Genomic DNA, 24,626 nt, shown 5'->3' on the forward strand with positions numbered 1-24,626 from the left:
TACTTTTTTCAGTCTCTGTTATAACTTTCATTTGCTTCACTTATTTAATATGCTACGGATTAGGAAAACTTTTTATTCCTCTGATACTCAAGAGTGATAGAATACTTATTCTGTGAAAATAGAAAAGCACTGTGGACTAGAGCAATCACACAATGACTAGAGATTGGATAATACACAATATCTATTAATCTGAACGCTTACCTTGCTACCTGGAACAAATATTATACATTTAATGGTCTCTGTTCTTCCAAAAAGACTTAACACTCTTGGAGAAAGAGAAGAACAAGAGGCACTTGAGACTGGAATTGAATTCAAAGGGTAGCACTAAGCAAGGTGACATTAGTATTTTTATTTTCATTTCTAGGCTTTAGAAAAGGGCTGTTTCTAAATATGCTAAAAGTCCAGTACCATCCATTTCATTCATTCATTCATTTTATTTATTTATTTATTTATTTATTTATTTATTTATTTATTTTATTTATTTATTAGATTAATGGTTCCATCCCAATGCGTTGAATGAATACAAAGCCCTAAATCAGTAAGGAAGTCTATTGGACTGATAGGAAATATTTCTCAGTGCCTGGGAAAGGAAGAATTGGTTAGATGGTGTGAAATTCAACCGTGGGATTCATATCTCTGGTAGATTATGCTGTTTCTAACAAAACCATTGTGCACACTCATATCCTCTCTTACACCACCTTAACACAGGATTCTGCTAATGTAACTGACTAATGTAAGTATTTCACACAAAACCCAGTTTTGCAGACATTTTATTTTTTGATGCTTTGATTATCACCTTTCAGCTCACAGGGTTTTAGAGAGCTAGAAACTTTTTTTTTTTTTTTTGCAGTGCACAGACTTTCTGTTTCCCTTACTCTTCATACACATTTTTGAAGATGATTGGCTATGAATCTAATCTTGTTAGCGCCATGACCTTTTCACCACCAAGTTTTAAGAACTACCTGTTAGACCACTGCATAATACCATTAGGAAGTAAAAGTCATGGGGTATTTGAAATTATCAGGCAGAACAGTATTTGTTCCCCATTGATATATATCTAATAAAACATTACGTAGGATACTTTCTACCTGCTTTCAACAATTGGGATTAATTCTCCTTTTCATTTTAAGATAAATAATATTTACACTTCAATTAAAATTTAACTAACTTTGGCAGGCTGCAAAGTTCAGAAGTTTGTGAGAGTCCAGAAACCTTCATATTTTACTTGGACACTGACTTTTTAACCTTAGCTATAAAGCTACATTGGTCTGGTTATTTCCCACTTGGAATTTACTGATCCTTGTGCATTATAAAAGAATTGGTAAAGTAAATGTGACACTGGAGTTGTTAATGTGACATTGTCCCGAAATAGAGAAAGAGAATACTTCGCAGATAATTTACCATGCCTATAAAGAATGTTTTGGGTCCCTGGTAGTAGAAGTAGATTGTGACTACATTTACTGATTTTAACTAGAAAATTACTCAGCTCTCTACTTAACTCTTGGCTGTATGGTTGTGCGCTGGCTTATAAGAATTAAGCACGTTTAATCTGTAACCTTTAATGGTCATTATAAACTAAAAAAACAAAAAAAACAAAACAAAACTTCATTTTAAGAGTAAATTCTCGTAAGAAGTAATAGCCATCATCTGACAAATAATAAAGCCCTGACAATGAAATACTAAGAATTGTAAGGAAAGAGATATGTAAGAATTTTTACTAAAAGTTATATATTTGTATCTACTATTACTCTCTTACGCAAAAAAACAGAAACTTCTGTCTTTGACTCTTAATTAGTAAATATTATGGAACATTAAGTTAAAGATTTTTTATTTCCACTTACATAAAACATTTTGCTCACTTAAATTATAGTCAAGGCAATGACTGAAGATCAAAATCCAAATATAGTTTTTGTCCTCACTTGGTCCAACTCAAGAGTACTTGATCTTCTTTATCTTCAGGGGAATTTTCAGTGTGAAAGCATATTATCGTAAGCACAATCACATCCTCTTATCAGGGTAAAATTAACCTTATTTTGAGGAGAGAGGTTGCCGTGGTATCTCAGGAAACTTCTAAGTGTGAATTAAAAAGTCTTAACTTCCTTAATTTAAATACTTCCTCATATTTTTCTATTGTCAACTTACTAATAGAGGTCGTATTTTTCAAAAATGACTTTATAATTAAAATAGAATTTTAGTCCATCTGATCTTCCCTCCACTTGTTAGTTTTATAATAGATGTAAAAAAAAAATCACCATGGAAGATAAAATGTGAAAAAGCCTGTATTTCTTCCCTTGGCATAATGAAATTGGGTTTACATAGGGAAAGTAGTTTAATTACTTTGGTTAAAAAATGTTTAAGTCTCTCCAGGAAGATAGTGTTGTGTCAGTTGAAAAGGTGGTACTGTTGATGATGAATATCATCTACACAAGCAGGTGTCACAGGTGATGAAAAGATGAATGTGGTCATAACAGACCTTTCCATGCTCTTCATGCATGTAGATTGTCCTTTGATTGTTGTTGCGGTTGCTATTGATGGTGCCTGTAGCTACTTGTAACCCAGTCCTGGAAATGCTCAATGGCCCCAGTCTTTGCTCTTTTCCTATGGCTGCCTGCCAGTTGGTATGGAGGCTGCAGTGGTTTCTGGGTTATCTACAGTTCTCTTACAAGCTCACCCCAGAGCATCAAAGAAGTGTATTTTTTTTTTTCTATCTCCCTACTTATGTTCACTGAACAACTGTCTGGACCACCTGTTCGTATGCAGTTATTACTTACAGCCACTCTGTCAGAAATGGCGAAGGAGTTAGCTTTCTTTCATTGATAAATTGATCTTCACAGCAAGTAAATCATGGAATAGATCTCCAATTAATGACAAGCCATTCACTCCCATAACTTTAAAAACATTCAGGTAACTTTTTTTCTACGTTCTTTTTAACATAGATTTAAGTTACTATCTGTGGAAAAGTCTCTGAGTGACCAGACTCACTCAGAGTTGCTAGAATCCAGGCAAATTTAGATATATTTTTCTTCCCCCCTCCCCTTTTTTCTTATTTTTCTTATTTTATTTTGGAATAGATCATAAATAATTGTGTTCCATTTACATGGTTCCATCTACATTTTTGGAAATACATCACCATCAATCCTAAAAGAAGAGCTAGTATTAATTGCATGTGCTAATTGCTTCATATGCACTCTTTCATGGCAACTCCATGAGGAATGAATGCTATTATTATGTCTTGTTTTTGCTAATAGGCATGAAGAGGTTAATTAACTACCCAAGGTCATACAAATACTAAGTGGTAAAATCAGACCTTGAACCTACTTGTCTAACCCCAGAGCCTCGTCTCTCTCTCTATATATATATAATGAACTTACTATCTGCTAGCAACTCTTCTAATGCTCTTTATGTATTAGCTGATTTAACCTTCATAATAACTTTTTTAAAGTAAGCACAAATACTGTATGTTCTATATAGATAAGGAAACTGAGGCCTAGAGAGGTTAACTTGCTCATGTCAACATAAATGGAAGGTAGACAGTCTAGAAGCCTAAGCATCTAGTTGCAGAATCTGTATTCTTAACTTCTATGTTATATATTCTCTTTCATCTGCAGAAAACGGTCACGGTAAAAAATGCAATTTCTAGTAATAAAAATATACCTCTATGAGGATATACTTGCAGAAATAGAATGTGTTATTTTTTATAACATATCTTTATTTTCCACCTCTATTGCCAATATTTGTTTTTAATAATCAATTTCCCAAGTGGCAAAACCTATGACTATTTGTATTCTACATATGTTTCAGATTCATCCCAGTTAATCATGATTAGTGTTTTTCTAGTCCTTATATTTATATTTGGCTAATTCATTTTAAAAAGGAATCAAGTAGATGGGGTGCCTGGGTGACTCAGTCATTAAGCGTCTGCCTTCGGCTCACGTCATGATCCCTGAGTCCTGGGATGGAGCCCCACATCGGGCTCCCTGCTCAGCGGGAAGCCTGCTTCTCCCTCTCCCACTCCCCTTGCTTGTGTTCCCTCTCTTGCTGCATCTCTCTCTGTCAAATAAATAAATAAAATCTTTAAAAAATAAAATAAAAAGGAATCAAGTGGAAAGAGGGGAGATATTTAGGTATGAGAATGGAATTAAGGTGGATGGCAACTTTAGTTTGGAGAAGTATAAAGAAATCTGTTAGAAACATAAAGATGAGTTAAAACATCTGTACCCAGGGTCACATTTAGAGTATGAGGTGCTAATTGATACAAACAAACCACTGATGGCCAAACAGTTATTCCAGACATAGTCCTCATAATGCTACAATTAATAATGCCTCATAATAGTAGGATCAACAATCAACTTGTCATTGTTACTGTGTAGTGGAAAGAAACATCATAGCTTTACCCAGTGTGACTCCTTTGATTCATGCTTTTCATCTCCTCCATTCTATAAATTCTGTCATATCAGATACTGGGCCTGCCTTAAATCACTAGCGTATACCCATCATCAGTATGTGCTCAATGTTGAACACAGAGAAGGCTCTCAGTAAATCCTGACTGAGTTACTGAGTGGAGTGAATGACTGAATGCAGATAAAATAATGACTGAAGTTAAAGTGCCCATAAGCCTGAATTCAGCCCCTTGTGTACCAGGCACAAAGCTGACAGCACCAAGCATAAGTTCATCTCACCAGATAATGGGCCAGTGATGCCACTGTGGATCCTCCCTTGGTGGATTGGCTGAGTCATGACTGGGACAAAAACGGACCAGAGCTGGTAGAATCTGGGGACATTTGTCCCTGTTACTTCTTGATTCAAACTAAAATAGTCACTCTCCCTTAGCAGATTTGACCCAGTGGATGACTCCTTCCTTCTTTTTTTTTTAAACAGATTTTCATTTATTTATCAGAGAGAGAGAGAGACAGACAGACAGAGGCAGGAGCAGGCTCCCCGCAGAGCGGGGAGCCCGACGCGGGGCTCGATCCCAGGACCCCGGAACCATGACCCGAGCCGAAGGCAGACGCGTTAACGACTGAGCCACCCAGGCGCCCCGACACCTTCCTTCTTAACACCATCTCTTTACTTCATTTCCAGGATACTGTTCTGAGTTTTCCTATTGCATTAGCCATTTGTTTGTAGACTCCTTCGCTGATTCCTTCTCTTGTCAGCTTCTCGTACTTTTATTTTTTTAAATAGTGTTTGTCTTTAGAAGAGCAGACTTGTAAAATTTTGATCAGATCCAGTTTGTCAGTTTTCTTTTAGGGAGTATGCTTTTAGTGTCTCATCTAAGAAATCTTTGCCTAATGTGAGATCACACACATTTTCTTCATTGTTGTCTTCAAGATATTTATAGTTTCATTTTGGAAGTTAGGTCTATGATGTCTTTGGAGTAAACTTTTGTGTATGGGATGAGATAGGAATCTAAGTTCATTTCTCTATATGGATGTCCATTTATTCCAGGACTATTTGTTGAGAAAATGGTCTTTAGTACATTGCCTTTGAATCTTTGTCACAAATCAGTTATCTAAGAGAATGAAAGGACAAGCTCCCAACACAGAAAAATATTTGAAAATCACGTATTTGACAAGGACTTGCCCCAGATTTAAAAAAAAAAAAAAAAAGGAACTCTCAAAATACCACAGTAAGAAAACAACCCTATTAAAACATGGTTAAAAAAATAAAACAAAAACAAACTACCAGACACTTGGGCAGAGAGAATATTTGGAAGGCAAAAAAACACATGAAAAAATGTTCAACATCATTAACCACTGGGGAAATGCAAATTAAAACTATAGTGAGTTACTTCTGCACAAGTTAAAATGGCTAAAATAAAAATTACTGATGATATTAAATGCTGGTGAGGATGTGGAATAACCCATACATTGCTGGTAGGAATGCAAAGATACAAATAAGATAAGAATGTTGTGACCACGTTAAATTTCCCTGCCTTAATTTCTTATAACAACAGATATATCATTTTTCAAAACAACTTTAACTTCATAGCATGTATTGCCTTATTTGCAGTACTAGGTTATAAAGATAATCTATTTTAAATAGGAAGATAAAGCACATATCAAGATCTATTTAAAAAACAATGTCGTATTTTGGATGTGATGTAATATAAAATAATATAAAGAGAGATATTTAAAACATTTGATTAATTTTTTTTCTTTGTGCCTTACTGGAATTATTTGAGAATAAGTAGTTCTTTAGAACTAGCAGGACAAACAAGATCCTCCTGAGCTTCTCAAGTTCAAACGGACTGTCCTGCTATTGCCTGGAGCCATTTTCCTCATTGTTGGTGACAGCACAGGAGTGGTTCATTTTCTCTTTTACAGTGTTGTGCCCTTTAGCTAATTCTGAATAAAACTGCTACACTTGTTTGGTGAGAATTTTTTCCACATTCCTTGCTGCACATATCCACTGTTCACACCCAGACCATATTAAGTTCAGAGTCTAAAGATAGCTTCCAAAACACAAATGCATACAAAAATGAAAATGTGATGATGAGAGACCTTAACATTAATGTGCCAGTCTGTCTTGAATTGTTTATTAATCTGACCTTCCCTTTCCAGTGCCTGCTCAGTCTCTGTAGGAATACATTTAGGATGAAGATTCTGAACAATTCACTGGTTTCACAGGCCAAGGGTCAACTCATAGTTTAAAACATACTTGAGACCTTACAGGATGAAGTAATGCTTTCCACAGGTCAAAACATCGCCTGGTGTGCTGTTCACATTCTGGTAAACATTTGCCTAACGTGTGAAGAAAAAGGTATATAAGACATAAAATAGTCATGACCTATTCAACACTGTGAGCATAAATAAACATTCACCATTTCACTTGATTGTATTTGGTGCTGTCTCTGTTAAACAAAATACTTTCCAGACATAAAGCTCTGCTACTTAAAATTCAGGCATAAAAACCTTTTCCTGAGACTGATTTATATCTAAACTTTCTACCAATGTCCATGTGTCAGTGCCCGACCATGACTTCAGTTTATTGTCAACAAACAGATAGGAAAACTCATGCACAGACCATATTTATTGAATTATTTCCTATCATAGCCTCATTGAAATGCAAAATGCTTACTGCTTAGAAAAACATATAAATCAATTACCCTAATCTGGAACTTGCAGGCAGGATATCAAATGAAAATTTAAGGTCTTATTTTATCTGGATATGAAATTGAGAGCTGAGAAGTATGAGTTTATCAAGGATATGTTTAGTTTGTTATAGAAACAATGCATGCTTGTGACAAAAAAACTCATAATTTTTTACATATAAGTAACTTCTACTGACTTTCTCATCTTTAGCTCATTTACAGTAACTCCTAACTCCTGACTTGGAATGTAAGGTGGGAAAGAAGATGTGAGAAAAGAGAAGGGTAGTTCAGCTTTGAAAAGTTTGAGTGTGAGGGGCTTTGGGGACTTTAACTGGAGATCCTCAGGAAGGACCTGAGCCTGTGGATTTGGTGGTTTTGGGGAGAAACCCAAGCTAAAAATGCAGATTTGTGTCAAAAGCATATTGGTGCTACAAGAAGCTACAGAAATGGGGAGAGAAAACTCACTACGTGTAAGAGTAAAGAGGTGAGGAATGCAACCTTGGGTACACCAACATTTATGGGATGGATAGAAGAAGAGTTCATGAACAGAAGGGAAAATATAGGACAAAAACAAGACATGGTGTCAAAAAAAAAAAAAAAAAGCCAAAGGAGGAAAGAGTTCAAGGAGGAATGATTTGCCCGTAGTATCATCAGATGATGCTGAGACACCAGGTAAGATAAATATCCCTAAGTCTTCATTTACTTTAGAAATTAAGAGATCATGGGTGAGGTGGGCTGGTAGATTTTGGCAGCATGGTATGACTGGGCAATGAGTAATAGGAGCCAGTCTTTCAGTTAGTCTTATGATGCAGAGAAAGAAATGCCATAATCACAAGGGGTAAAATGCAGGTGGATTTTTTTTTTTCCTTTGAAAGAACAGGGAGCTTAGTCAGAGCCAAAGGTAAGGGAGCAATGATATTCCAAGTTCTTACCTTGTGTGTCTAGGGAAATGACTCAGGCTCCCCTTAAGAAAGCTTCTCTAGATAAAGCAGGAGGAGTCAGACCAAAGGAAGGCATAAAAGACCAATCTACGGTCCCTTCCAAAGAAAGTGGTGTGACCTTACTGGAAAAGGGAAAATTTTGACAGAGGCCTAATTTGGAAAGGCAAAGATGGGGTAAAGAACAGCTTGGAAATATTCCCCTCGGATCTTCTTCATCAGTGTACAGAAGCATCCTGGTGTGGCAACCCTGGGAAACCCAAGAACAGACAGAAACTCCACAGAGTAAAATGTATGAACAGCTGAGCTTCTCCTGACACAAGGCATTATTTCTTCCTCCAATTTTTACCACTGTCATCACCAACAAAAAAATAACCTTCATCGAATCTTATATTTTTATTTGAGACAGTTTTCAACTGGACTTAGGCTCAACACAGCATCCTTCCCAAAAACTCTAAAAAATATATTTAAAGATGATTTAAAGTAGACACCTATTTAAAAAAATATTCCTGACTCAGGTAATTTGTGTACCTGTAATATGGCACACTATTTGATAATATCCATTTTACAGATAAAAACCAATGACAAAAATAATTTTTCCTTTGAGCAATTTAATGTAAACATAATGTTTAAAAGACTATTTTATCTTATTGTATGTCTTCAGTTTCTTGAATTACTAATGGATGTCTTCTAAATTAGTTAATTCTCCAGATGCCCAGCTATATTATAAATGCCCAAATTTACAAGATAGTTCTTAAGAGTATTTGTATTCCAATAACCATAATCTAACAGGAATAGTAGTCATTAAGATAACATGGAATGTGTCGGATACATAAATGTTTGTTGTGGCTTTCATTTTTAAAAGCAGAAAGAGTTCTCTTCCTCAGGAGCGGTGCACATTCAGAAAATTTTCTGAGTTAGAAGATGCTGCAAGAAATGTTCTTGGTTTTCAAAACATTTTTGTTACAGTCGTTCATTTTTTTTTTCACATTGGCAAAGAAAGATAAAGCAGGTTAGGATGTACTGATCTCTTGCTCATGAGGACAGTCTTAAAACAGGAGGTCCCAGTAAATGGAAGGCTTAACTCTCATAAAAGAAGCTGGCTTTCTCCATGTGAGCCGACCCTCATCACAAAGATAATGTGTTCCTGATGATTAAATAAATTGCATGGATTTTTCTGTGCTTGGAATGACCTGGAGCCGTAAATATAACGATGAAGATGCTATGTCTGTAGCACAATAAGGACATTTACCCTAGTCTTTTCTCATGGCAGTAGGAATGTCTATTTATTCAGTGCTTCTTAGTGGGGTAACTTACCTCAGATCATCTAGATAAGCTCTTTTTAACTTTGATTTCCTAAATTGTGGTAAAATATACATAACACAGAATTGGCCATTTCAACCATTTTTATATGTACAATTCAGTCTCATTAAGTCCATTTATATTATTGTACAACCATCACCATCATGCATCTCTAGAACTTTTTTATCTTCCTAAACTGAAACTCTATAGCCATGAAACAAAATCTCCTCTTCCCCCTCCTCCCAGGCCCTGGCAACCACCCTTTTACTTTCTATCTCTATGAATTTGATTACTCTAAGTACCTCATATATGTGGAATCAGACAATATTCATCCTTTTGTGCCTGGCTTATTTCACTTAATGTAATATCCTCAAGGTTCAACAGTGTTATACCATATGTCTGAAGTCCTTCCCTTTTAAGGTTGAATGATACTCCATTATATGTATATGCCATAAATAATATGCACCTTATAACCTAAGATATATGGACATAATACCTAAAAACAGTATTAAAAACTGAGAATTGGGGTGCCTGGGTAGCTCAATTGGTTAAGTGTCTGCCTTCAGCTCAGGTCATGATCTTAGGGTCCCATGATCAAACACTGCGTGGGGTTCAGCTCTCAGCTGGGAGTTTGCCTGAAGATTCTCTCCCTCTGCCCTTCCCCCACTCCTGCTCATACATGTGCCCAGGTGCATACCCACTTTCTCTCAAATAAATAAATAATAAATAAATAAATAAATAATTAATTAAAATCTTTAGAAAAACAAACTAAAAATTGAATTGTTGAATTGTGTGAAACAATTTGAGGGTATGGAGTCCTAAAAATGCAGATTTAATTTAGATAAAAATGCTAATTTAATTTCTAACGAAACTGTAACTTTCTTTAGCTTGGATCAATTATTAGGAGAGATGGAATGATAATGAGTTTAGACTTTATGAAGTATACGATCATTCAGATAGTTTTAATCTTTCCTCTAATGGCTTTGAAATGAGAAACAGAGCTGATGGTTCCAAGCACCGTGAATGCACTGTGTGCCACTAAATGGTACACTTCAGGGTGGTCAATTATATGTTAGTTTTACCTCATTAAAGAAATATGCTATAATGATGGAAACTTTCTTTAACTTTGTACTGGGATTGTATTTTTACTATAAATACACACGTGTTGGTAGACCATGTTGATACATTTGTATTACAATTGAAAGGATTACTTTAATATCATTAATTATTATTCATAAAAGCAAAGAGTCAGGAAACAAGTTTTGTGGAAATGCCTTTGCACATATGATTCTCTCTGCTCAGAATATTTCTCAAGATCTGCCCATCTGCAGAGTCCAACCATTGGCCATTTTCTTTTAGAAACCTTACCCGTTGCATAAAAATAAAAGTTTCCCCTTTTCTGTACCTCTGTATAGCCTCAGGTTCTGCCTAGTTCCCCCGTTAAACTTAAAGTTCTTTGAGGTGAGGATCATGCTTTCTTCCTCTTTGTATTTCTCAGTCATATAGTACATGCCCAGTCAATGTTGGTTATGTTGAAACTCTTCGAGTTGAGTTAATTAAAATTGATTTTCTTGCTCACTGGATATTGAAAGCCGTTGTTTCATTGTAAATTTTTTCTCAAATGTTTCATCCATTTGAAAGAACAAAGGTGAGGGGCGCCTGGGGGGCTCAGTCATTGGGCGTCTGCCTTCAGCTCAGGTCATGATCCCAGGGTGCTGGGATCGAGCCCCGCATCGGGCTCCCTGCTCAGCGGGAAGCCTGCTTCTCCCTCTCCCAATCCCCCTGCTTTGTATTCCCTCTCTCACTGTGTCTCTCTCTGTCAAATAAATAAATAAAATCTTAAAGAAAAAAGGTGGACATAGAAACTTAAAATTGGACCTGACTACTTCATAAGGTCATATGCAACTTGAGTGGAGACAGGCATCTGTTGGCCCATTTAAGAACCATGCATTTATTGCTTTACTTTGGAATCAGTTGCTAACCATTTGTTTTGTTTCTTTTATTTTAAAACAAAAATGTTTCTTGACTTCTCTTATATGTCTCCTTGGTCTACTCATTATAACCAAAGCAGTTTAGTTTTCTAATAAATATCTATGGCATATAAAGCATTGCAAAATATTCTGTTGATGACACTGTTGTTGAAAGACTGAGGTATGGTCAGTATAGATCAATCATATATACATGACCTCATTTAAAGACAATGGTGAAACAATTATCCAATACAAAATTGTAGGTGATAGAAGAAATTGGTCATAGCACAATTATTTCTAAAATACTTTCTTCCATGCTATATATGAAACTATTTCCCATGAGACAAAATGTCAAACAGAATGAATCAATATGTGACACTGAAACATGAGCCTTGAGAAGTGGCTGAGTTTAAAGATCTGCAGATAAAGACAGGTGAAACAAGACATCCTGAGTGGCACAGGAAAAGACAAAGAAGGTCAATGTCATGGGAGCCAAGGAAGAAGATTCTTATTTGAAAAATGGACAAGGATAATCGAGGCCTCCAGGAAAAGATTAGAAAGCTCTGAAGAAGTAAATAATCACAAGGTGGCTATGATGGAGTTGTAAATTTACTCACATTCTCCAGATTTGAAAAGAAATCATAGCCTCCTTATTTTTTGGTAACAATGAGATGGTCTTCATCATATGTGCCCACAAGGTAGGAAGAACTACAAGAAAAAGAAACAATTTAGTCTCATCCCAAAACTAAATCCACTCTAATACCAATCTCTGGTAAGATGAATAGTATCTTAGATCAGGCTCTCTTCTGAGCTTTTCCTCACAGGGTTTCCGCAGTTTGGGAGTGTGTGGTTTATTTGACCATTGTAGAGGCTGTGGGAAGGGGTCCCCTCTGGAACCTCTCTGGCCTCTGATGTGCAGTAGCTGGTTTGGTTTGCTGCCTCAGCCATGTGGCAATGGAAGGGTTCCCAGAGCATCTGAGGAGGGTTCAGGCATCTGCTATGGAAGTGTGAGCTAGTGAAACTCGGGTCTGAACACCCTGGATTGGGTCAGGGCACAGCCATCTTCCTGCTTACTCAGCCCCACTGTAATCTTCATAGGCACTTGATTACTCAGCTACTGAACCTTGACTTCTGAGCTCCCTGGTGCAGGCCCCAGCCTAACTCTCACCTTACCTGCACATGTCCTCCTTAGGGAACACAGGCACTGGAGATCCTATGTGTGACACAGAAGAAGCTGATATAAGAGGAAGCCAGACTCACGTCATCTCTCTGCCACCAAGTTCACCTGCTACATCTGGCCCAGATAAATTATAGACTTTGGGGCCATCTCCTCTCATGTCACACAATTTTCCTATTAGGACTTGTACCTGGAAAGGGTTTTCTCCTTTCCTGTGTCTCACCTTCCTCTACCTGCCCCTCCTTTTCTCTTCCCATCACCCTTGGGACCACAAGGGTAAGATTTTCTTGCTTCCTCTTTCTTTCTGGCTAGAGCCTTTTTATTTCAAAACTGTATGATCCATCTGGCAGGCCAGGTTCTAGAAACTTTAAAGGGAGAAATGAAGGAATTTAGAAAATCCTCCCTGAGGCGGCTCTCATAATCTCCCCCAGGTTGTCAAGTCTGTCTAAGAAAATAACTCTTCACAGGGAAATGCAAAGACAGCATATTACATTTCTCAAAATACTATATTTGTAATCTTTACTCTCTTATGACACTATCCTTTCTCTAACAGGAAAATATTTGGATGATACTTCTGTGCTCTATGAAATTTTCCTGAAGAGAAAACTGAAGTTTGTTTCATTTCTGAACTTCTAATGCACTTTCTTAAAAAAAAAGACGATTTTTAAAGCAGTTTTAGCTTTACATAAAAACTGAAAGAGATATCCAGAAATTTTCCAAATATTCCCTGCTCCCACATGTGTATAGTCTCCCCCATTACCAGCATCACTCACCAGAATGGTGCATTTTCTATGAAGGATGAACCTCCACTGACACATCACAGTCCATAGTTTACTTTAGGATCCAGTCCTGGTGTTGTACATTCTAAGGGTTTGATAAATATATAATGACCTATATTATCATTATAATATCACAGAGTATTTTCAGTGCTCTAAAATTCCCTTTTTAAAAAGTATTTTTTCCATGTTTCTATTTTTTTCTTTCTTGGTAACTATTATTACATTTCCTAGTTTCCTAATGTTCTAAAGCCACAATGTCTACATTTACTTACTAATTTGTTCATATTAATTTCTGTATCTTAAGGATAAAACCTAATTGAGTTTGTGTAAGTTCTAAACCAAATGCACTAGCACTGTCATCAACCCTACCTCTTCAAAGAACACTGCTTGGTGTTATCTGCAAACTTCAAAAAGATCCCTTTTATTTTCCTAATGGTGTTTGATTCTGTTGACCTGTTGAGTTTTCAAGTGTGAGACAGACTCCGTAGATGTGTAGAGTAATGTATGTTTCATTTATCTGAACTTTCAGTAGAGTTGGTAGTTCTAGTTGTTTTTAACCACTTGAACTAGAGATGCATTTTTGACCAAAAAAAAAAAAATTAAATTTGAGGTTATACACTACAAGCTTCAGAGGAAGTGAACCAAAATTCAGAGGTGTGATTTAATCATTGAAAAAGTGTTAGACACTATTTTGACCACAAGTGCCAGTCATATCAGTGGGAAAGGACTAGAAGGGTACAGACATAAACTCATTTTCATTTCTGTGCATCTTCCTTTAGTATTTTTATCAGATTACCATGTATAGCAACTTGCCATTCTGTGGTTACTCACTTCTAACATTGTAAATGTCGAGAAATGCCAGACTATCACCTTGGACTTTAAAGTGTGATTGTTTTGTGTGTATGTGGTTTCATACCCAAGTGAGTCATTCTGCCAAGAACCTTGAGAATATCAGTCCAGTCTAGACATTCCACTCTTAATGATTGATATACCAGTGTTGGCATAAGATTACGTATCGTTACAAACAGGATGTAGGTGTAAAATGATTCTGTGTAAATACAAATATTATATTCTTAAACCCACAAAATCTTGACTAGTCATTTCCTCTGCTAAATCTTTCCATTCCCGCCATTTCCATTTATTATCACTTGTATCAACAACTCATCAGGAAACCTCATATCTGTAGAATAATCGCTTCCTGTCCTATTTGTATTTCCAGCTTGTCTTAGTAGCTTCAGTAAAAATCTATTAAATGAATGAATCCTGACTTACAGGAAAGCCATTGCAAAATATGCACCTCTAATGCTCATATCCAACTCTTTTTTCTCCTCAAGTCTCTTCCCTAAGGATTTCTTAACAGCTTCTAGAAATTCTTCACTGATTTTCACAGTGTTCTCCTATTTTACCAACTAGCAGATATGACTATAGCTAGAGTGATTATATAAATGTTACTGTTAACGGATTTTTTGTTTTATAGGAAAATCAAGTTTAACTGCAAGATATTACTTGGGAGAGTATCTTTGGGAATATCAATCACTTTTGCATGAATAAATCTGCTTGTGATGGTCATACCAGTTAAAATGGAAGTTTGGAAAACTGGATGTTCATTTTATCACAAATATTCCTTTGGGCCCCAATCTTTAAAAGGTTTTAAAATGTTGGCATCAACTGGTAAATATATTGTGACTCCTGTAAACCTCTTATGAAATGTTTTGATAAGTATAATGTAGAAGGATGTATAGTGAAGGTATAGCCTACCAAAAATTATTTGTATTTTTTTCCTTTATTGAAAAAAGGGGTAACTCTTCCTGGTATAAAAACAGAATGTTCTTTTAGAATTACCAAGGGTGGTATCCTTTAGAAGGATAAATATGATGAGAAGTTCCTGTTTGTCTAGGGAGGAGTATGAGAGCACCTTTTCAGTTTTGAGAATTGAAAAGAAAACTACCCAGTGCTTTGGCTGAACCCAAATCAGGGCTACTCTTCCAATGATAGGCCTCTTATCAGTTGTTAAATTATAAATATTTCTGTACTGGTTGGTATATAGCTTCCTCTCTGATTTATTTGCCCTGTTCCCTTCCAGAAACAGTAGCCTTCCTTACAACCAAGCCACTACCTGATGATCTCCAGGATCCTTCTTGGGTGCTAGGGCCTGCTTCAGTCCTGATTCACCTGAGCTCACACAACATCACCTGCTGGGTCATTTTGAGTTTAGGCCTACCAAACATGATGCATTGGAATCCCCTTTATGAAAAACTTGAATGAGTGGCAAGCAGCACCCAAGATAACAGGCAGAGCAGAGGACCCAGTACCAGTCACTATGCCAAGACTCACGCCTGATACAGCTTCACCTCTCACAACTTGGGTGCTCCATGAGAGGGACTCAATTACCTAGTTACTCAGCCATAACTGCCATCATGCTTTGGAGCTATCTGCCCCCAGAAAGCAACCCCTTGTGCCCATGGCATTAGTCTACCACCTACAAACCCCATAGCTTATGTTCTATTTTTCACATCCACGAAGCAACAGGGAGTAGACAAATCTTCGACCTAAATGCTCATGGTGACTGTGGAAAATGTTCCACCATGCATAATACTAGGGAGAGCTCTGTCCTAGCGAGGAGTAAGCAGTGCTGTTAACTCGGCCCACAACTGGCTAAGGCCAACCTTTACTCTCCCACCAGAGTAACTCTTGAGCAGACAAGGTATAAAGACAGGAACAAGCTCATCTGGCCTGCCCCAGGAAACACACAAAAGCACCAGAAACTGTGGACAGTTAAGGCACATTATTTTTTCCTGAACTATACTTAAATAAAATACTGAAAAATAAATGAACATATTCTCATTTGGGAGAAACCCTCTCCTCTTTAACATTCTCTCAACTTTCTGTTGGATTAATGGTCTTAAGAACCTATTGCCTTTTTGTTTTTTTGTGGGGTTTGTTTTTGGTCCAGTTTTCACTATAATGCCTGTGACCTCCTGATTCTTAGCTCCTTGTCTTTAACTAACCATAGTAGACAGAACAAGGACCTCCCAAAGATGTCCTAGTCCTAATTTCTAAAAGTTATGAATATATGTTACAAGGCAGAAGGGAATTAAGGTTGCAGATGGAATTAAGGTTACTTCTCAGCTGGTTTTTAAAATGGGGAGATTATTTTGGGTTATTTGGGTAGGCCCAATCTCCTCCTAGTCCTTAGCAGAGAAACTTTCCCAGCTGTAAGTCAAAAAGAGAGAAATGTTGAAAGAAGGGCCAGAAAGATCCTATTTCTAAAGAGTTTGACCCTCCATTGCTGGCTTTAATGATGGAGGAAGGGGGCCATGAACTAAAGAATGTGAGCAGCCTCCAGAAGCTTCAGCAGTGAATGCAGCCATTATTGATGCCTTGATTTTTAGCCAGTGAAACCTATGCTGCACTTTTAACCTATAGAACTATAACATAATACTTTTGTATTGTTTAAGCTATTGAGGTTGTGGTAATTTGACACAGCAGCAGTAGAAAACTAGTACACCAACACTCCCCTCCCCCCAAACACACACACAAAAGAAACAAAACTAAACAAGAGAAGTTCATGATAATGACACAACTGTCTTGGGCCACATTCTCTGGAGCCAAGAAAGGAGAAAACTACCCCTCAATTTCCTTACAGTTTGACAGACTTTTGCTGAGTTATTGGTCTCTGTCTGGGCTTTCACTGACAAAGTTCTCTGAAGCTCCTGAGCAGACTGTCACAGTGAGGCATACTTTGTCACACAACAGAAAAATAGGAGACCCTTGGATGCTCTAGAAGTGATAGGGTGAAAGCCAAACTTCTTGAAAGATAAGTCCACACTCTCTGTCCCTTTTCCTATTCTCAACATCTGTCAGTTGGAATTTGTCCCAGTCGTTAGTGAAATTCATCTGAGGGCTTCCTAGAAGCGGGGTGAGCTCTGTCTGTAGAGAAGTCTAGACCTGATGCCTATCTGAGTGAGGCTTTTTAGAAGCTACAGTTATAAAGTATACATTTTTTTCTCTCCAATTATCTCTGATCCTTTTTGTTCAACATTACAGTCCAGCGTCAGGTGTAGAGAATCAGAAGAGGACCAGTCTGTCCATCTTCACAGAAAGCCAAAAGGAGAGTACCATTCAAGACCAGAGTAATGGTAGCTATGATCAGTGAAGTACAATTTCACTGGAAGAAAGATCAGGGTAGGGGGAATGAAGGATCTGGTTTTTGAGTACATATAAATGTAACCTTACGGCTTGGAGGAATACTTGGGCCTGGGGTATCAGGGTTGGGGGGGCTCAATCCCTACATTCAACCAGTGGAGATTTAAGCAACTCTAATTCATTTATCTAAGGAAAATCTAAATTTATTTTGTGGTCCACAATGTAGTAAGGTGTAGACATTGGTTATAGTGTTGGAGATACAAGAGGGTTACTATGCCTAGTGCAGTGTGCATCCTTATTACAAACTCTGGAATGGAATATTTGTTTAGAGACAGAGCATGCATGAGAGCATGGGTGGGGTGAGGGTGTGCGGAGGGTCAGAGGGAGAGAGAGAATCTTAAGCAGGCTCCACTCCAAGCACAGAGCCCAATGCAGGGCTCAGTCTCATGACTTTGAGATCATGACCTGAGCAGAAATCAAGAATTGGAAGCTTAACTGACTGAGCCACCAAGCACCCTGGATTTTTGGATTTGATGGATTATTTGGAATGTTGTACTGATATGGATAGAGGATATCAAATGGATGTGGATTCTCACATATCAATTCTGCTTTGAAGGAACCCATAAACTGTGATGAGACTGAAATGAAAGAAATCAAACCAAAAAGCTGGTTTCATACCCTGACCTGGTATAGAGAGAACTAAGGAAGATTGTCAGGAAGAAAAAAAATGAGGAATGCAGTCTTACTAAAGCTTGCTGACCAAATGAATTACTTGAAATCACTAGGTAGATGCTAGTACCAGAAAGTGATCAATAAATCCCCTACCTTGGACAGTAAATATTTTGAAAGATTAAATATTTTTTTAGAGACTGGAAAGTGGGTACTATGACATGCAGCCTGAACACAGGCCTGATAACATCCCTAAATCCAAAGTTAGGTATGCGTCCTGTTACAGAAACCATGTGTAAAATCCTTACCCTCCTTTTCAATACTCCTGCCTCCGAGCTGGTCACGGCCCTCCTTGTCCCCCTCCTGGATCAAGTGGTAAGAGCTGCTCCCCCTGGTTTCCATGCTCTCATGCCCCTCAGCAGACTACCTGTGGCCATGAGGCTCTTCTCCTAAACACAGATCTGACCTTGTCTTTCCCCTGCTCAAAAGCCTTCAATTAGCTCCCAGTACATAAATAACACCTAACTTCTTAGGATTGAGATGTAAACTCCTCCAATAGGTGATTCCTACCTAGCTTTCAGGCATTATCACCTGTAATAATGCTCCCCTTCTTCTTCACTCCCAATACATCTAGCCTAACTGTAGGTGTCCAAACATTTCTTGCACCCAACTGCTTCCATAGATAGTAGAGTTTGATATTTTGGAAGGGAAGATTCAGGTCTCAGTCCATCACTCACTAATGTCATTGACTTGGGGCACATCCCTTTGCCTTTCTTTTCCTTGATGCCATTATTTGTAAGATAGGAAACTAAGACGGATGCTCACCTTCCAGGGCGGCTGTCAGGGTCAAATGAGAATGATGGTGAAAGCACATTTTAAGCTGTAAATTGGCATCTGAATGAAAATTATAAATATGGCTATTCTTTCCCGTTAGATACTTAGCTCCTATAGATAACTACCCCAACTTCATTTTATTTTCTCCCAAATCTCACAGTGATAGGCTTTCAACAAATGTGTTTTGAGTAGAAACACTGCATATTTTAGGCTCAAACATTTGTAATATGCATCCTTAAAAGTCTGTGCAATATAGGGATGGGGGCCAGTAGAATTCTCCCACTCTTCCAAGTAAATCTGAAAGAATCCTACAGAGGAGAAAATCTATTTTAATAATGCACACTTGGTTTTCAAAATTTAATTATGTCAAAGAAATTAACATCACAATGGTAAGTTTTCTTATTACAATTTTTCTGATATTATGGCTGATAGTAATACTATTTACAAGAATCCTAGGGGCGCCTGGGTGGCTAAGTCAGTTAAGCGTATACCTTCAGCTCAAGTCATGATCTCAGGGTCCTGGGATTGAGCCCCGAGTCAGGCTTCACGCTCAGCGTGGAGCCTGCTTCTCCCTCTCCCTCTGCCCCTCCCCCTGTTCGCGTTCTCTCTTGCTCTCTCTCACTCTCAAATCAAATCTTTTTTTTTTAAAGATTTTATTTATTTATTTGACAGAGAGAAACACAGTGAGAGAGGGAACACAAGCAGGGGGAGCGGGAGAGGGAGAAGCAGGCTTCCTGCAGAGCAGGGAGCCTGATGCGGGGCTCGATCCTGAGACCCTGGGACCATGACCTGAGCTGAAGGCAGACGCTTAACGACTGAGCCACCCACGTGCCCCTCAAATAAAATCTTAAGAAAAGAATCTTAGGAGCCACATGATAGGTAAAACGTATAAAAAGTCGATGACCACCTTGTAGAAATGTTCATACCTTTTAGCATTCATAAGGTCCATAATGCGTGAAATTTTCAATAGGCAGTTTTTAAGTCAAAGGGGGTAACCTTTGATAAGGTTGAAGAGATAAGGAAGAAGGAAGAGAAAAAGAAGAGAGAAGCTCCCTGTGTTCGTTTTTCATTATGTCTTGGCATTTTGTATTATGGATACCCTTTTTCTCTTTACAGGGAACGGTGTCTGAGAAGGAAAAGAATCAAAGAACATAGAATTTGAAAGCTAAAAGTTTGTGTTTTTTTTAATAGATTATCAACTCCAAACTCCTTCTTTTATAGGTGAAGAAACTGAGATAGGAAGATGATACAGGAGGAGTCCAGGGGTTTAAAATCTGATCGTGGTACATTACCTGTTTGCTAAAAGATTTGACAGTTATCTGCAAATTTATCTTCCTTTTAGAAAAGCAGACACTGCTGCTGCTGTTTCTTATAATGGTATCTTTATTTCCTGGGGAGTCTCTCCATTGTGACAGGAAGTGCTTTTCCTAAAGCTATGAATAATAACCTCTCGGCTTTGTCAGGCACTGCAGTACAATGCAGCGAACAATATCCCGGTGCCCTCAGTAGAGTTAATGAGCCTCCCAAGGCTACTAATTTACTTTGAGGGAGTAGCTTAGAATTCAGGAAGATTAGATTCGTCTTTATTATATCAGTGCCCTTTTATTTTGTTAACCTAATGCCCCTAACATTTCCCACCATTATATTGCTTTCCTTCCTTTTATACCCAAAGCCCTTACAGGAGTAGAGTGTGTGGTACCCTCTCCTTTTACCTCTCACCCCTTCATTTTTTTTTTTTTGGTTCCTTTCCATAAACCCATAAATATTCTGTGTTTTAGGAACTTTGCTTCTAGACAAATTCAGATGTCCTTTCTTAATCTTCTCCTTCTGGATTCCTTTGTCATATTAAACAAGTTTGACTTTGCCCTTCTGAAAACTCTTTCATCACTTGAATTCCATCGTCCTAAAACAAACTTCCTGACCACCCCTGACCACAGCTCTAATTACACTTCATCCTTAGGTCCTTTTTCTCGGGGTATTCCTGAGGCTCACTGGTTTTCTCACTCTCCTATTGAGACGGGTTTACCTACTGGATGGCCTCAGATCACGTCCATGCGATGACCCCCAAATCTTGGTCTCTAATGAGCACTCTAATCTCATGATTCCAGTTATTCTTCTCTTTGATCCTGCCATCTCCTAATTTAACATATCTAAAACCAAACTCATCACTCCCCTAAATAAACTGTAGCCCTTTCCAATACACCATTAAAAAAAATAAAACTAAAGAAGTCTCAGCTTTTGCACTTCAAAAATAGTTATTTTTGCTCCCACTTTAAAAACCTATTTGAAGAATTAGGAAGTTGCCCTGATAATTTATTGTGTTTCCTTAGTGACTGCTTTCATTTCTTTGCTTGCTGTCATCACCTGAATCCATCCATCCATCTCCCCACCATCACCCCCTGGTTAATCTTCTTCCAGACAAACTGACTTTTAAATTGTCTGTACAAAAAAAAAAAAAAAAACCCTCAGTGTCAGTTTTCACTGAATTATGTGTATTAAGTGTGCCTGAATATGTTAAACAGCTCCACTTGGTAGAACTGCTAGTCTTCACCTGCCTTTATCCTGGCTTCTCTCTAATTTAAACACCATGCACTTAAATTCTCTATTACACAATGGGTAGGATCGGTATAGCAGAAATCAGCCTATCCTTTGTTCTTACTTGCGTTGGGAGTAACTCTGTGGGGAATAGAGAAGGCAGAGAAAAACATCCCCCCCCCATGATAGTTTATCTAATAATGTCCTGATGCCAAGGCCATCCTCACTTGTAAGAACTATTCATTCATAATCTCTAGTTTTATCATTTCGATTTTGCCCGTTACTTCCCTTCATGCTGCATAGCTCAGCTTCTGTGCCATACACATGTATCATTCTGTAGAATTTCCAGCAGCGACCTTTTTTTAAAAGCCAAAGGGTGGGTAACCATCTCAGGGAATAGGCATCTCTGGTACCCTTGAAGAATGTTAGTAATCTATGATTTTTCTCTATAATTTTAAGTCCTACGGTTTCCTAAGTTTGTCGATTCTTCAACTACAGTTCCATTCATTTGACAACTACTGTTGAGCCACTACTGCTGGGCTTCTGGTACTTTAGTTCTGAGAATAAAATGCTGAAGTTTGATAGACCAGACTCTGCCTTCATAGAGTGGGGAAGACAGGTACTAAATAGGCAGTTATGAAGAAATTTGAGGAGTATTATAAGGGAAGTCCAGAGTTCTGTGGAAGTAGTGGTATTAATATTACCACCTCAGTTCCACTACCTGTTGGCAGTGAGATCAAAATAAAGTTGAACTCTCAAAGGCTCATTTCCTCATAGGTAAAATTGCAGCCAATAATAACAGCTGCTTCACAGATTTGTTATGAGGATTAAACTTTTTAAAAAGTACTTAGTACAGTGTTTGGCACCTAGTAAGCACCCAATAAATGTTAACTGCCATAATAAAATGACATTAATTTTATGCTACAATACCGTTTTACTATGTTCACTTTTATTTTGACCACTTAAAATTCTTCTTTTTCCCCCTCAATTCTCGGCAGCCATATTTTTCATTTCTGACTCAAAGTTTCTAAAGCTTCTATAGGTTTGTCCATTTAGTCAATTTCTCAGGCCATTCTTTTATTGAAAACATATTTACTGAGTGTCCAGTCTGAACCAGACTGTGTGCTAGACGCTGATAATAACATACTGAACATAATAAACAGGATCCTTTCCCTGAGGGAGCCTACAGTCTCCCCCTCAGACAGATGGGTGAGGAGCAAATCACTCCTTGAAGGAGTACAGGATGGCAAGCTGTCTCAGTATGTGCAAAAACACAAAGATAAAAGATAATGGTCTTTTATCTGAGCAAAAGCAAACAAGCTTCCAGCTATGAAATTAGAACAAACTAGTCCCAGTGTCATAGAAATGATGCTTCCTTCTAGAGCTCTAGATCCTAAAATAAGCAAAGATCAATGTTAAAACACAGAATATTATATTTCCAATAACCTTCTGTTTCCTTGCTCTATGAGATAGCTGGCAAAAAACACTATTTATTAAAATTTAATAATGGGCTGTAGTATACAAATAATGAAAATTTAAATATGGTCATTTTCTTTAGAATGTGACCTATGGTAAATACTCTGTTAACCTTGGAAATGCACATTCTATTTCCATCTAACAGTGCAATCCACAGCTTACATGTTTGGCCAGTGATTAAACTAGGCACACTAAGGATATACTGATGTGTTATTTAATTTGTTTCTAGGCCCTAGAAGTACTTAAAGATGTGAGTACAGAAATCTATCTTAGTTGGGAGACCTGGACCAGTACCTTAAATCCTCAATGCCTCGTTTCTTCATTAGTAAAATGGAGTTAATAATAGTATCTTCCTCAAATCGTTAGAATGTGGCACATACTGAGAACCCAATAATCCTGTGATTACATGTTAGCTATAGGATTTGGCTAAGTTTAAAGAAAAGTGAATTATTTGAGGCCATTTAGGGTATGATTTAGGGTAGGATTTAGAGTACCCAGCTTTCCTGGTTTGTCAGGGACTTAGTTTCACCTGACACAGGACTTTCAGTGCTAACGGACAGTGTCAGGCACAAAGGGACAGTTGGTTACACTAGTCTCAATTCACATTTGTAGAAGGCAGTGTGTGAGGGATGGAGTAGCTGGGTGACAGACACTGGGGAGGGTATGTGCTATGGTGAGCGCTGTGAATTGTGTAAGACTGTTGAATCACAGACCTGCACCTCTGAAACAAATAACACATTATATGTTAAAAAAAAAAAAAAAAGAAAAAGAAGAAGAAGATAGCAGGAGGGGAAGAATGAAGGGGGAGAAATCGGAGGGAGAGACAAACCATGAGAGACTATGGACTCTGAATAACAAACTGAGGGTTCTAGAGGGGAGGGGTGGGTGGGTGGATGGGTTAGCCTGGTGATGGGTATTAAAGAGGGCACATTCTGCATGGAGCACTGGGTGTTATACGCAAACAATGAATCATGGAACAGTACATCAAAAAAATAAAATAAAAAAATAAAAAGGCAGTGTGTGGACCCACGGGGACTATCCCCTGTTTCCATGACACCATTGCTCTGCCAGAGGAATGACTAATCCTGTTTTTTATCAGCTAAATTGCATGGTCCAATGATGGAAGCAGTGATGAATCAAGGATCATGATAAATCTAATTTGGGGCACCTAAGTTTCTTGAATTTTAGTTCTTGAATTTTGATTGGTTAACAGTGCTTCAGGGTTTTCTGTGTCCCACAGCAGAAAGCCAGGGAGTAAGGAATGGTTTCTCAAGCATACCTGAACTAGTTATAAGGGAGAACTGCTTTTAAGTCTGGTTAAGTATGTGGCCTGCTTCTATTTCCTAAAATGGGTTAAAAATGTCAGAATTTAGCATCTGTGCTTTAATGAGTGCTTAAATAACAGTAACTTCAGCTGAGGAGAGCTGAAATTGGGAGAAGGATCACAGGTCTGATCCTTAGGCATGTTCTCAGAGCCCCAGCATCATAGTAGGGAGAGGATGAAGAAAAAATGCTAAAATAGTGCCTGAATTCTGGCATTCTGCTTTTTTTTCCCCCTTATTTTTTTTCTTATTCTTCCAATAGAAGGTCTACATATTATCTAAACATCCTGCTCATCCTATAAACCTTGAACATCTTAATATGGTATCTAGCAAATGTTAGGTTCCCAAAAACAACAACAACAAAATGTTGAATTTTCATTAATGC

At 37.8% G+C, this 24,626-nt stretch overlaps 2 long non-coding RNA genes across 2 annotated transcripts in view; both read right to left on the reverse strand.

Moving 5' to 3' along the window:
• Positions 1-24,626, reverse strand: part of LOC141373867 (uncharacterized) — a 420,551-nt gene that overhangs the window by 126,694 nt on the left and 269,231 nt on the right. The gene's annotated exons all lie outside the window — the stretch shown is intronic.
• The window catches only part of LOC141373790 (uncharacterized), a 72,739-nt gene that overhangs the window by 24,201 nt on the left and 23,912 nt on the right, over positions 1-24,626 (reverse strand). Inside the window, exons 3-4 of the long non-coding RNA XR_012380113.1 lie at positions 13,254-13,344; positions 11,921-12,011 (exon numbers count right to left, since the gene is read on the reverse strand). This is a non-coding gene — a long non-coding RNA (uncharacterized lncRNA). The remainder of the gene's footprint in view (positions 1-11,920; positions 12,012-13,253; positions 13,345-24,626) is intronic.

The sequence above is a fragment of the Callorhinus ursinus genome, unplaced genomic scaffold (genome assembly GCF_003265705.2).
Source record: "Callorhinus ursinus isolate GAN/ISIS: 27379988/994484 unplaced genomic scaffold, GSC_fseal_2.0 scaffold12, whole genome shotgun sequence".
In the NCBI taxonomy this organism is placed as follows: Eukaryota; Metazoa; Chordata; class Mammalia; order Carnivora; family Otariidae; genus Callorhinus; species Callorhinus ursinus.